Source organism: Anguilla rostrata, chromosome 10 (assembly GCF_018555375.3).
Source record: "Anguilla rostrata isolate EN2019 chromosome 10, ASM1855537v3, whole genome shotgun sequence".
NCBI classification, from domain to species: Eukaryota; Metazoa; Chordata; class Actinopteri; order Anguilliformes; family Anguillidae; genus Anguilla; species Anguilla rostrata.
Genome location: NC_057942.1, coordinates 37,114,574 through 37,126,425, shown reverse-complemented (window position 1 = coordinate 37,126,425; position 11,852 = coordinate 37,114,574). Strand labels below are relative to the sequence as shown.

Sequence of the window (11,852 nt, the reverse complement as noted above, 5' to 3'; positions counted from 1 at the left end):
GGGGTGTCGTGTGAAACCGCCTTCAGCAGCACCGTCGTTAATGGGATGTAGCCTTGAGAGCTGGAGAAACGCTTAGCCATTTACATAAGCTGTAGCGGACAGCGTGAGCTGTTTAGCGCATGTGAAACTCAGACCCCGCCCTGTCTGAAGAGAGCAGGATTTCCCTTTCTCTTCAGGCCCCCGCTAGACTGACCCTGAGGCTTGAGCGGGGTGACGAACTGCGATCCACCGCCGGATTACGGGGTGGTGGGGGGGGGGGTCAAGGGTACCGTCTAATCAACGGGGTATTCTAGGAAACGCGCTAAGTCAGGCCCGATATTCCTCAACCTCCCCTAACCCTCAGCTGACACCCCCCGGGCCCCTACCTCAAGCCCTCCTCGACCTGGAATTCCCTTCGCGGGCACCCCGGGACAGGTGGAACCTGTCTCCAGCCGAGGGAACCCGTCGCGCTTTTTTTTTTGCGTCTCCGCGGGTTACGCCGCATTCCGAAGCAGCCGATCACCCGCTGACTGGCGTCTCCGAGCTCCTCCGCCTGTGCAGGTAGCCTCCCGCGGGTGATTCACGCGGCAAAGCCCCGGCGATGATGTCAGGGAGCCGTCTGATAACCTGAGGGACAGGGTGCCGGTGACGATCGCGGCCTGCCAACTGGTTTTCTGACCTGCTCACCTGGATTTTTCGGTTTGCTCGGTTGTTTGTTTGTGGAAAAAACAGCCTGTCGGTTTGAAACCTGACAGATCAGCAGATGAGCCATATCACTGCGTCATAACAGCCGACTTAAATATTTTACTATTGTTTTGATTTGGGGAGGATATAAATTCAGTATTGGTTCGACAATTGCTCAGTAACTACAAACAATATTCAGCAATAAATATCAAATATTATCCAACATAATAAATATACAGATACAAAACTATTTGTTTGAAAAATGTCAACACATATGATGTCAATAATTGTGCTGTAAACTGAGTTAATGTTTGTACAGGGGCCTGACCAATAAAAAGCAGCATGCGTTTCACCTGACCAATCAGGCGCAGCAGGGCTTTATCATATTATTGCGCGTGCAGCTGCTTGAAGGCCAGGGTCCACACCAGGCCTGTGGCGGGATGCTAGGTCCGCAGAGCGAGGACTCGCATTACATTGCATTAAGACTGCATTTATTTGGCAGACGCTTTTATCCAAAACGACGTACAATAAGTGCATACCTAAGGTGAGTGCACTCTCCAGGCTTCTGCACTGTTCTGTAATGCCGTTGGCTGGCTGCATCTGCTCATGGGGCTCTCTCAGTGCACTCGTGGCCAAGCTCCAGATGAACACAAACAGAGAAAAGCCCCTTCGGGTAAAAGTTTAGTGGGGGGGAGATTAAATCTAAAGAAAGTTCAACCCCGCAAACAGAAAGCCAATTTCATACCAACAAACAGACTTTGCTCACAGCAAGTCGTGTTTCCCCCAACTGAATCATGGCGGAGCCTCTTCCATTCACCATTACACAGGAACCGCAGCCCTGCAGGTCTGAGCTGAAGCCTCACAGTGTGTCAGAACATGCACAGAAACCCCTAACTGTGGTAAGAAATTTCCGAACAGTGTGTAAGCGCGCTTCGGTTTGACCTGTTTCCTGTACTCATTCATGTGAGTGACTCAGTCTTGTCGCTGTGGCATGGTTGGCGGTAACTGAGAAGTGGGTGAGGAAGTTTGTGAAAGAGCCCATGCATGTGGATCCTGCTTTGTTCTCCTTTCCACCCACCCCCAACACACATACACACACACACTTCCTTTCCCTATGCCCCCCCCGAATGGCTTTCCTCTCTACCTCTGATTGGCTTTCTGCCGTGTCCCTCTGAGAGGCTTATATCTGAGAGGTCAAAGATTAACTGCACTCTCCCTACTCTTGGTTACACAGCAGGATGTGTGTAGTAAAGTGGCGTGTGTGCATGTGTGAGTGTATGTGAGAGTGTGCATGTGTATGCATGTGTGTATATGTATATATGAGACTGTATCTGAGTGTATGTATGTCAGAGTGTGTTTGTGAGAGTGTGTGTATATTCGTGGGTGTATGTGTGAGAGCGTTTGTGAGTGTGTGTATGCAAGGGTGTGAGAGAGAGAGAGGGGGAGAAAGGGGGGAGAGAGAGAAAGAGAGAGAGTGGATTGTGTGTGGATAGTTGAATAACAGTGCTCTTGTTGCTCCTGTAAGCAGCAGCGGTGGGAGCAGATGTCCATGCTCTGCTTTGTTTATATTTCCTCACGTGCAGTCGGCCTGGCCACGTGCACGAGCTCCTGTAGCAGCCTGGTCTCTTTCACCAGCCCCCCCATACAGTAAGACTGAGGGGCCCACTGCAATAACAAGCCCGCAGCCCCAGGGACCTGGAGTTGCAGGCTTAGCCTACCATTAGACCCTAAAAACAAATGCCTCTTACACAGACTGTCCTGCATGGGCAAGACCAAATTGAAAACAATAATGCTTCATTATTGACTCATTTGGAGATTTTTGGTTATCATGCCACAACAAAAAGACAGTATAATCTTTAGAAAGCACATATTATCTGTTGGATTAGGAAAGGATGATCAAAGCTCTTTCATAATATGAACAATCAGAGAGGGCTCGCAGAAAAGACTGGAAGGATACAGATGCATTAGAAGTGGTTAATTCGCTCAAATGCACGGTGGCACGTGCTTTAACGTGCTACTTTTGCAATCATTACTATCTCCAGGCGGTTAGCATTCCGAACATTTCACAACACCGCAACGAAAGTTCGCGCCTCTGCTTCCAGCACACCCAGGTACTTTTGTACGAACCAGTCAGGTAACAGAACACGCCGGTATCACAGAAGCAGCGCGTGAGTAATATCCGAAACTACCGTGGCGTCACTGTTTTCTTTTTTTTTTTCGCGCAAAGGGCCTCTTTTGTTAGCGCGTGCACGCAACACGAGGCAAAGCACGCGTTGAAAAACGTATGTTCCATGTACCGCTGTCCAGTCCCAGCTTCCAGTCATCGATTCTTTTATTTATGCCGCGCAGGAATAAGAGGCTTCTGTTCTTCCTATTCAGAACCGAGGGTCAATGAGAAGTCGCCGGGCCGTTAATAGCTGGTAGCTCTGCTGAATCAAGATAAAGAAAATTACAGCTTCATTAAAAGCTGGCAGCTCTATAGGCTATGGCCCCGAGATTTCAAAAGTTTTAAATAAAACATTTAAAGCTGTTTTCTTGATTGGCTGCCTTGGCAGATGTTCAAAATGTTTATTTAGTTCCCTGATTCAGACTCACATCAAAACATGGACGTTTCTGGTCCCAGGGATTCTCATTGGTTACGTGGATGCATGCATGTGGTTTGATATAGTTGATTCAGGTTTGGAAATTAACTGGAATGACGACGTGCATTGTATCTTCTGAGATGAAAGTTTAGAGTCCGTTTTGCCTTACACCCATCATTAACTCTCTCAACCATCCCTTTGAAACTGTGTGCAAATATAGAAATCCTTTTTTGTGTGTTGATCGTTGATTGTTGATCAGTCCCTATCTTCAATTTGTGCATTGAGCAAATCCACCTTGATTTTTGCTCTTTCAATGGACTTGTAATAATTAAAGTTTTTAAATTATTTAAAGTTGTTTTATGAATTTGTTACATCAGACTGTGGTCAGGGAGAGATACTTTAATCCTCTGCGCTAGAGACAAGGGTCTTTCAAAACTTGTATTTGCCTCTTTTCATAAACGCAAGGGACCTGTTCAAGCCCACACTGAGGTTGACTAAAATGGTCAAAACAGTGCCATTTTCACTGGTTTTGCTTCACATATGTTACAGTCAGTTCCTGACGAGTCACCACATAAAGCAAGAAAAACCATGTGCTTATAAAAGAGATGAATTTATTTACAAAAAGAAATAGTTATATTAACAAAGGGCAAAAAATAGAACATCGGCAGCATGGAACCCAGAGGGTTGCCATGGATTGAATCCTGTCTTGGACATCATGGGGCTCCTCATAAAAGGCTTCCTTCAGGTGCTGCCAATCCTGAAATTAAAGAAAAGCACAAAACATGGGAAAGCAAGACACCCGCACACTACTAGGGGCACCAGTGAGAGGGCACTTTAATTTGTGAGATCGACAAGAATACGTTGCCATAATAAACATCCATGGCCAACCAGGGCTGGGAGCATGTTTGGCTGTAATATGCACTTCATCCTGTTTTTCTTTGGAAAATAACTCAATCTGTGTTCAGTGTTAATGAAATTCATGTTCCAGAGAATTCCAGCTGAAACCGATTACTCTCTGTCAGCTCGTTTCTTCTCTGCTCAGTGCACCTCTCGTATATTTCCATGTCTTCCCGGCAGGTTCCAACGTAAAGGGACTTGCCGTTTGCTGAAGGGGTCATGGAGGGATAGTATCCCAGTTTAAAGGTATCCCAGCATTCACAGGGTTCACTCTTAGCCCCAGGTGGAGACAGATCAATCATGTTGTCAAAACACCTCACCTGACTTTATCTGAAGAATCCTTACCTGACCGTATGTGCAGACACCTGACCTGACCTTGTGTGCAGAGTCCTTACCTGACATCATCTGAAGACTGAAATAAATGTTGTAAACCTAGCAGTGGTCCAGAGGAAACGTTCAGTAATGTAGAAAATGCCAGAAAAAAAATGAAACATATTCATCATAGGATTTCATATTTTTGGACATTCTCTGCTGTGTTGATAACGATGATGGATTGTGTTCATATGACAGCTTACACTGCCTCCTGATGTTAACGTACTTTTCAGTGAAGGGGCGGGACTATACTTCAACCTCCAATCAAACGTGTAACACTCACCTGGGTGCCACTCAGCGGCCATGATGAAAAGATAACGTCAAGTAGCTACTTATAATATAGACTGAATGTAGTGTTGATACCCTACACATCGGGTACAGGTAAACATGTGAAAACAACAATCAATAAAGGCCAACCAAGCAACAGTTCAGAAGAAGCATTGACAGTGTCAATAGAAAGGTCAGTGACCAGGCAATAAAATCCGCTATATAGATTAGGTCCTAGTGGATGGATTTATCGGGAGAATAAGCCATTTGGAAGAATCTAAGTGCAGGCAAGACAACGACCGCTGTTTCTAGTTTGCGCTATTTAGGGGCGTAATTAAATGCCAGCTCGTTTGTCTTCCGGTAAACCCCCCGCTGTCTCCACGAATCCACCTCAGCTTGCGACATGAGAACTGCCTGAACCGCCACGATGAGGCCAGTGCTGATGCGGAGCCTGGTAACTTGGAAAAAGGAAGAAGTGATCGATAGCATGGAGCCGTCTGTCCCGTCGCTGGGCCAAAGCGGATCGGGTTGCGCTGAGAAGCTACCCTCGCCTCCCCGTGCAGAACGTTTCCTCTGCTCCTGCTATTTTTAGTGCAGGAACTCAATCTGGTGCCCCTGGCCACCTGTGAGAATTTTAAACCGTCATAATATGTTACTGCTTCCTTAGTCCCCATATACAGTACATATGCAGCGTGTGTGTGTATTTGAGGTGTCAGAGAGAACCAAGCCAGGTAATCACTACCAGTCTCTACATAAATGAAAGGTAAAATATCAGAAGCGATAAACATTGTGCAACGACATTTCTATTAATTGCTGGGATTTTTACTGAGTGCTTTCAGGTGCTTCCCAGAAAGTTGCTCTTAAAAAAAAAGAAAAAATCGCCATCCTGATTGAGAGTGCATAGTGCCCTCCTGTGGCCAATTTTGGGCACTGCATGTTTTGAACACAAAGAGAAGAGCGCGATTTGACGAGCAAACACTGATTCACCAGATCACTGGGTCTCGTGGGATTAGGGTCAAGTTAACCTTGATAGGACCAACACTGAAAAGGAACAACATTAGCAAAAAGTTTCATGTTTTTCCTTTTTTAAAAATTCCTTCACTCACTGAGATCAGCATATGATTTTCATCACTCCTGGTTTCCAGTTGATGTCTGGCTCCAAGGAGCATCTTTGAGACCCCGTTCAAAAACGATTTGGGCATGCTCAAAAAGCAGAATGTTCTGTTATGATTGGAAGAGTCATTGGGAGACATTTTGTGTGCATGTTGTGAGGGCCGGGGTGGTGGTGGGGTAACACAGCATTAAGTAAAACTATGTAATTTGCTGCATGCAGTGGTCTTCTCAGTCACCACACCTACAACAATCAGTAACCAGATGTTAATTTTTGTCCAGTTTCTGTTTTGAAACCTTTGCTCTTGAGTATGTCCCACGTGCTTCCTAATTCCCAGGAACTCTGGGTAATCCAAAACACAAAAGGCTCAGTTCACTTCACTGAGATGCCTGCAGGGCTTTTCAAGTAAGCTCTTTCTAGGAAGTGGTTTGCCTGTGGATGTGAGGCTGAGAGGAGAGACGTTATTTCCACATATTGGATTAGAGATCATGTTTCTGCAGGTTGTCACCTAGCTCCTCCCTCACTTTGAGGTATTCAATCAGCTGCTTCATTCTGACTGTTGAATTGACCCTCCTCCCCAGGTACTACAGGGGAGCTATGCCAATCCAGAGGAGAATGGTGTCTGGATGATGATAGTGGTAACCTGTGGGTGCCTGATGTGCAGTAATAACCCACGGAACCTAGGCTTAAAAACACACTTCCCATGATGAGATGGAACCAGTTGTGGCCTCCAGCACTGGGTTCCCAGAAAAAGTGGCACAGCCTGACCTGGATTCAAACATGCAAAACCTGTGATGGCACACCTTATGCCTTTGATGTCTTGTTGACTAAGCCGTTCAGGAGCTTGGCCTTACATGTTAAATTTAGTCTCTCACTCTTGTTTTCTCTCTCTCCCTCTCTTTCCCCTCCAGTGGATCGGTTTCCTTATGTGCCTGCGCCACCATTACGGCATCATCCTTTTGGCAAAGTCCTTGGTGCGCACTTCACCGCTCCCGCCCCCACACCCCATTCCAAAAATAAATAAATAAATAAATTCATAAAAGAACGCAAAGAAAAATCCCAATGAATAATTGAAGCGCAGTGAAATTGCGCTCTCCTCGGGTTTCTCCCGGTATTGTCCGGCATTGTCGCCCTATTAGCGCTAGTGAAAGGTCGCTGGGGTAAAAGTAAGCTGCTCGGGTTAAACGCTCATTACACGCGAGGTCGAGGGACCGTACCGGCTTTTCAGGGAAACGGTCTATCGGCGAAGGCCCAGGTGGAGGGCAATCCGGGACGATGCCGCACCAGAAGCTCATCACAGCCGAGAGCGACGGTAACGTTTCGACGTCTATTCGGTTTATTCGTCCAGTATCGATTTTAAAACATCTGATAACAGGCTATACTAGCACTCATGTTTAATTCTCGATCCCTTGCATTCCGTACGCGCTTCAATTCCCTGGGTTGTCTTTGCGAATCAGAATTGAGTGCGATAAGCTACCTGGTTAAGGTGACAACAAATCAAAATGGACGGATTTATTGATTAAATTCGATCTTGTCATTTTAGATGACAAGATCGAATTTACTTGTGTTCACCTTCTCTGTCTGTGGGATTCTTGGCTACCAATATTTTCTATTTTATGTCAGTCAGGAAGCTTATTGCTACTCTGCAGATAGACTATCAGAGATGATTTAACACTGCCAGAGTTGAATTAACACTAGAAATTTTGCCGGAGGAGCAGTCTCTCTCCCGCTCCCTCTCTACATATACATATGTGCGGGTGTATGTGTGTGTGAAAACATGTACCATATCCAGTCTGCTATATTGTACATGTACCAGTATCCATGTTGTCAGATGTGAAATTGTGCATATCAGTCATGTGACAGGGAAGAGAAAAAATGACTGGAATCCATTTACAGTAAAAGTTGATTTGCTTATGGAATTATCATATCCAGTATTGCTTGATATTAAAATTTCCAATATGACGCGAGGTTGCTTTTCTATTTATAATAATAACAGGTCATATTTATTGTGGCATTCTGAGACCAAAACATGAACTTAACAACCTTGTTTCTGAGTATGAGTCAATGGCTCTTCTGTCAGCTGTGAAATGATAATGGAGGGCGAAGCACTGTGCCAGGATTGATAATGATGTTGGACAAATTGGTTTTTCTGTTCTTGAGGCGCAGTCAATATGAGCTGCGGCGTGCGACCCAGAGCTGTTATTATCTCCAGTGTTCGCCCTTTCTGAGCTGGAGCTGATGAAAAGCCTGATTACGGTCAGATCCGTGACTGAAAGAAAGTGACCTTTGCCCTTTGACCTCCAGCACCCAACCCCCCCCTTTGAACATGCACATACACATACACATACACATATACACACACACACACACAGGTTCGCAAATTGGCCATGGATTATTCAACACACACACACACACACACACACACACACACACACACACACACTGGTTCGCAAAATTGGCCATGGATTATTCAACAGCCCCCCCCCCCCCTTGTCGTTAATACCCTCACTGGTCACAACTGAAGCCGTGTTGTACTGTGGGGGCGTATGAATCGGCTGTGTCTCACTAATGGCTGTGTTTTGCTGCTTGTATTATGGAGCACAGCACAGACAGTTATACTGCAGGTGAATTAATCTCTCACCCAAGGTCCCAATGAGAAGCACCCTGAAAATATAATCGTGTGTGCAAATGAGTACAAAAAATGCGTTGGTGCTGGTGGCACCAGTATCCTGTTTCCTTTAATCTGTCCTTTTTGTAATGACTGTCTACGACCCACTGGCTATAATAACGGGAAGGGGGGTGGGGTGGGGGGGGAATAACAGAACACTTCAACCCTCTCAGTTTCAAATATCAGCAACATTGACTTCATGTCCTCACCTTTCGGTTTCTTAACACATGAAATCCTTGAAGGCTTGAGAGCTCATATTTTATAAAACGTCTTCAAGCTGGAGGACTGATCTGGGATCAGTTTTTCCTTTTAGCGCATCCTGGATAAGGCTAGGATATGAAAATGGAAAACCTGATCCCAGACCAGCACTCCTGTTCTTATCTGTTTCTTGAATATCCTCCTAAGACCTGGCAATACATTTTTGTCCCCTGTAGGGGACATGAGTCTCTGGCCTTAGTCTCAAGTACCATGTATTCTGCTGTGTTAAAACCTACACTACATGGGGCATTTAATAAAAATAAAATAGTATTTTTGAAAATATTTTCACTGCAGCAGGTTTTTGTCATACAAGACACTTGTATAATGTCAAAAAAAAATAAATAAACTACTTTTTCTGCTGGGTGTCAACAGGATATCAGATATGGGCCCAGAACTGAAACAAACTTTCCAGAATATTTTAAAATGCACAAAGTTCAGAACTGGTGAGAAACATGCAAAAACTTCATCTGGGAATTCTATACATTTTTGCATTTGAATAATAGAATAGAAGACCAGAAGTAGCACTGAAGTTGCTGTTTTCTTATGTGCTAATGCATTTCGATTTTATAAAATAACCTTGACAAATGGAGGCGTCAGTCTGTGAAATGTTCTAATCAGACAGTGAAAAGATCAGCCTGAGGAAGTGATTGAAGTCTTTATCAAAGCTTAAAGGACATGCATAACTGCATAGGCGGCGTTGTCCCTGCTATTTGATGAGCATTTCACAGTAGCCTTCGCACATGATGTTCTCAAAACATTCTTTAAACTGTTAGGTGCTGTGGCAGATTCAAGAAGGCCATATATCACAATGGACCTTTATGCCTGAACTTAATGGTTGACCGATTCTGTTAAAATTACATTACCAGCGTACTGTATCATAAAAATCACCTAACTGCCATTTGAGGTAGGAACACATCGTTTGTGATTTCAAAATGAAATGAAATTGAATAAAACATTAATATTAAAATGGTAATAGAGCAAAGGGACATTTTTGCCATAAACAAATAATCACCATAACTTGTTCTTCCTTTTCTCTCTCTCTCTCTCTCTCTCTCTCTTTGCAGTCAGCATCGAGGTGGACAGCGATGCCAACCCTGCAGAGATCGGTGAGTTGAATTAGCATGATTAGATCAGAAGCACGTCCTATGTTACCATGCCCTACTTTTCCACTGTGTGACATTTTATTTTTATTTTTTTCACTAATTACCACTGATTTTTGTTCCACATGTGAGGGCAGGGTATATTCTGGGACAGACAGTGCAGACTGACTGGGATAGATAATTTATTTTGACCCTTGTTCTGTCCTCCCCTGCAGTCACAGTGACCTGTTTCTGTCCTGCTGGGCTTGGAAGTCATAGTATAATGTCATTGCCAGTTTTGTTCATATTACTAACGCATAATGATTGATTGAGCTTCCAGGACACTGTATTGGACACTTCAAATTTAAGCATGCTTATGGTGGACACACATGCAGTCATATCCATATCCATTACTGAATATACACACATGCACATATCCATTACTGAATATACACACATGCACAAGTGTGTGCACATACACGCATTAACAACTGAACATACACATGTGTATGCTGGTGAACACACACACACACACGCACACACAGGCACACACACAGAATACTGCTTTAATAGCACATTTAATTCCTTAAGCAAGTGCTTAAGAAGCCAGTTGATCACATTGTATCAGAGAAAAAGCATTTGTATCAAGGTAAATCTTCATATTCATAAAAAAATAAGGTAAATTTCACTTTTTATCCCTTTGGAATGGCAGGCTCTTCCGATTGTGATGTCATATCTAGGCCATATCCATTCACGATGGGGGGGGTCTATCTTTTATCCCGGACAGTGGCTACGCAGTGTCACAAAAGAAATCTGATCCGCGTACAATGACAGGAACTTACGACTTGTCACCCGCGGGGCTGTTTTGGCCCCGTGCCAGAGCAGTCTCGGGTAGCCAGGTCTGACTTCTGTGTCTCCACACGTCTCAAAGAAACCAACATCTCTCCACGCCCCCGGGCCAACAAGGAAAGATGACACGTTGAAGGTTTTCACGTAATTCAAATCTGTGATCTTCTTCCACATAAAAACATATGATGCGGGTTGCAGCCCTGTCATTCATTCTGAACAAACCGGTTGGGTTGGTATAATAGGTGTCTTCTGCTGGTGTCCATACAGGTGAACGCATCATAGAATGATTGATATCCATGTCAATCCACGATTGGTTCTCAAGTGTGCCCAACAAGAAAACACCAAATTAATGATAATAAGTTTAAGCTTTTTTTAGACAAGTTGTATTTGTTTTAAAACACAGAAGGACCCAGGAATGTAGGTCCTCTTGTTATAAAATTCTCCATCCGGTTTTGGGTCTGTAAGGTCCCTCCTGCAACATAACATAGTCATGTCTATCTGTGGCAAACGTTTTAAGCTGTGAAGACCGTGAATGAGTGTGACTGCATGTTGACTGGCTTTGGCTGCCTCTGTTGGTACTGCAATGCCTCTGATGAGGTCCAGTGTAGTGTTATATTGCTTATGAGTCCCCTAAGGCCAAACAGATGAACTTTTTATGCAAATGTAATGATGCATTAATGAAGACTTTGGAATTAGAATAAGAATGAGACTTTCCAGATCCGCTTCACATCGGTCTCTATGTCAGGAAAAAACCAGCAGATTTAACTTTCTAAATGACTCCAGGTGTGTCAGCACAGGAGTGGGAATTTTATTAAATAGCTTCATCTGTATGTTAATGGACAACAAATATTGACCTGAGGTCCTCTAATTAGTTTTTATTCAATTTAAATTTTACATTTTGTTTCTCTCTTCCCTTGATTTCTTTCCTCACCTTTTTCCCCTTTATATGCATACCTGTGGAGTGAAGAGCTGTTAATATTCTCTCCTAGTTCGTGCAAAGAGCTTCTCATGGATTCTTATTTTGTGGTATTTTTTATAGTAACTTCATATGTCAGGTTCATAACCTTACGATGCCCACCAGGAACCTTGTGCTGAACTGTAATGGG

The 11,852-nt window shown here is 44.1% G+C and overlaps 1 long non-coding RNA gene across 1 annotated transcript; it reads right to left on the bottom strand.

The window, feature by feature from the left end:
- Window positions 1-3,836: 3,836 nt before the first annotated feature.
- Window positions 3,837-6,173, bottom strand: LOC135264525 (uncharacterized). Its single transcript, XR_010332719.1, has 2 exons — window positions 5,888-6,173; window positions 3,837-4,002 (listed from the first exon to the last, which is right to left on the bottom strand). It is a non-coding gene; the product is annotated as an uncharacterized LOC135264525 (long non-coding RNA).
- Between the last annotated feature and the right edge of the window lie 5,679 nt (window positions 6,174-11,852).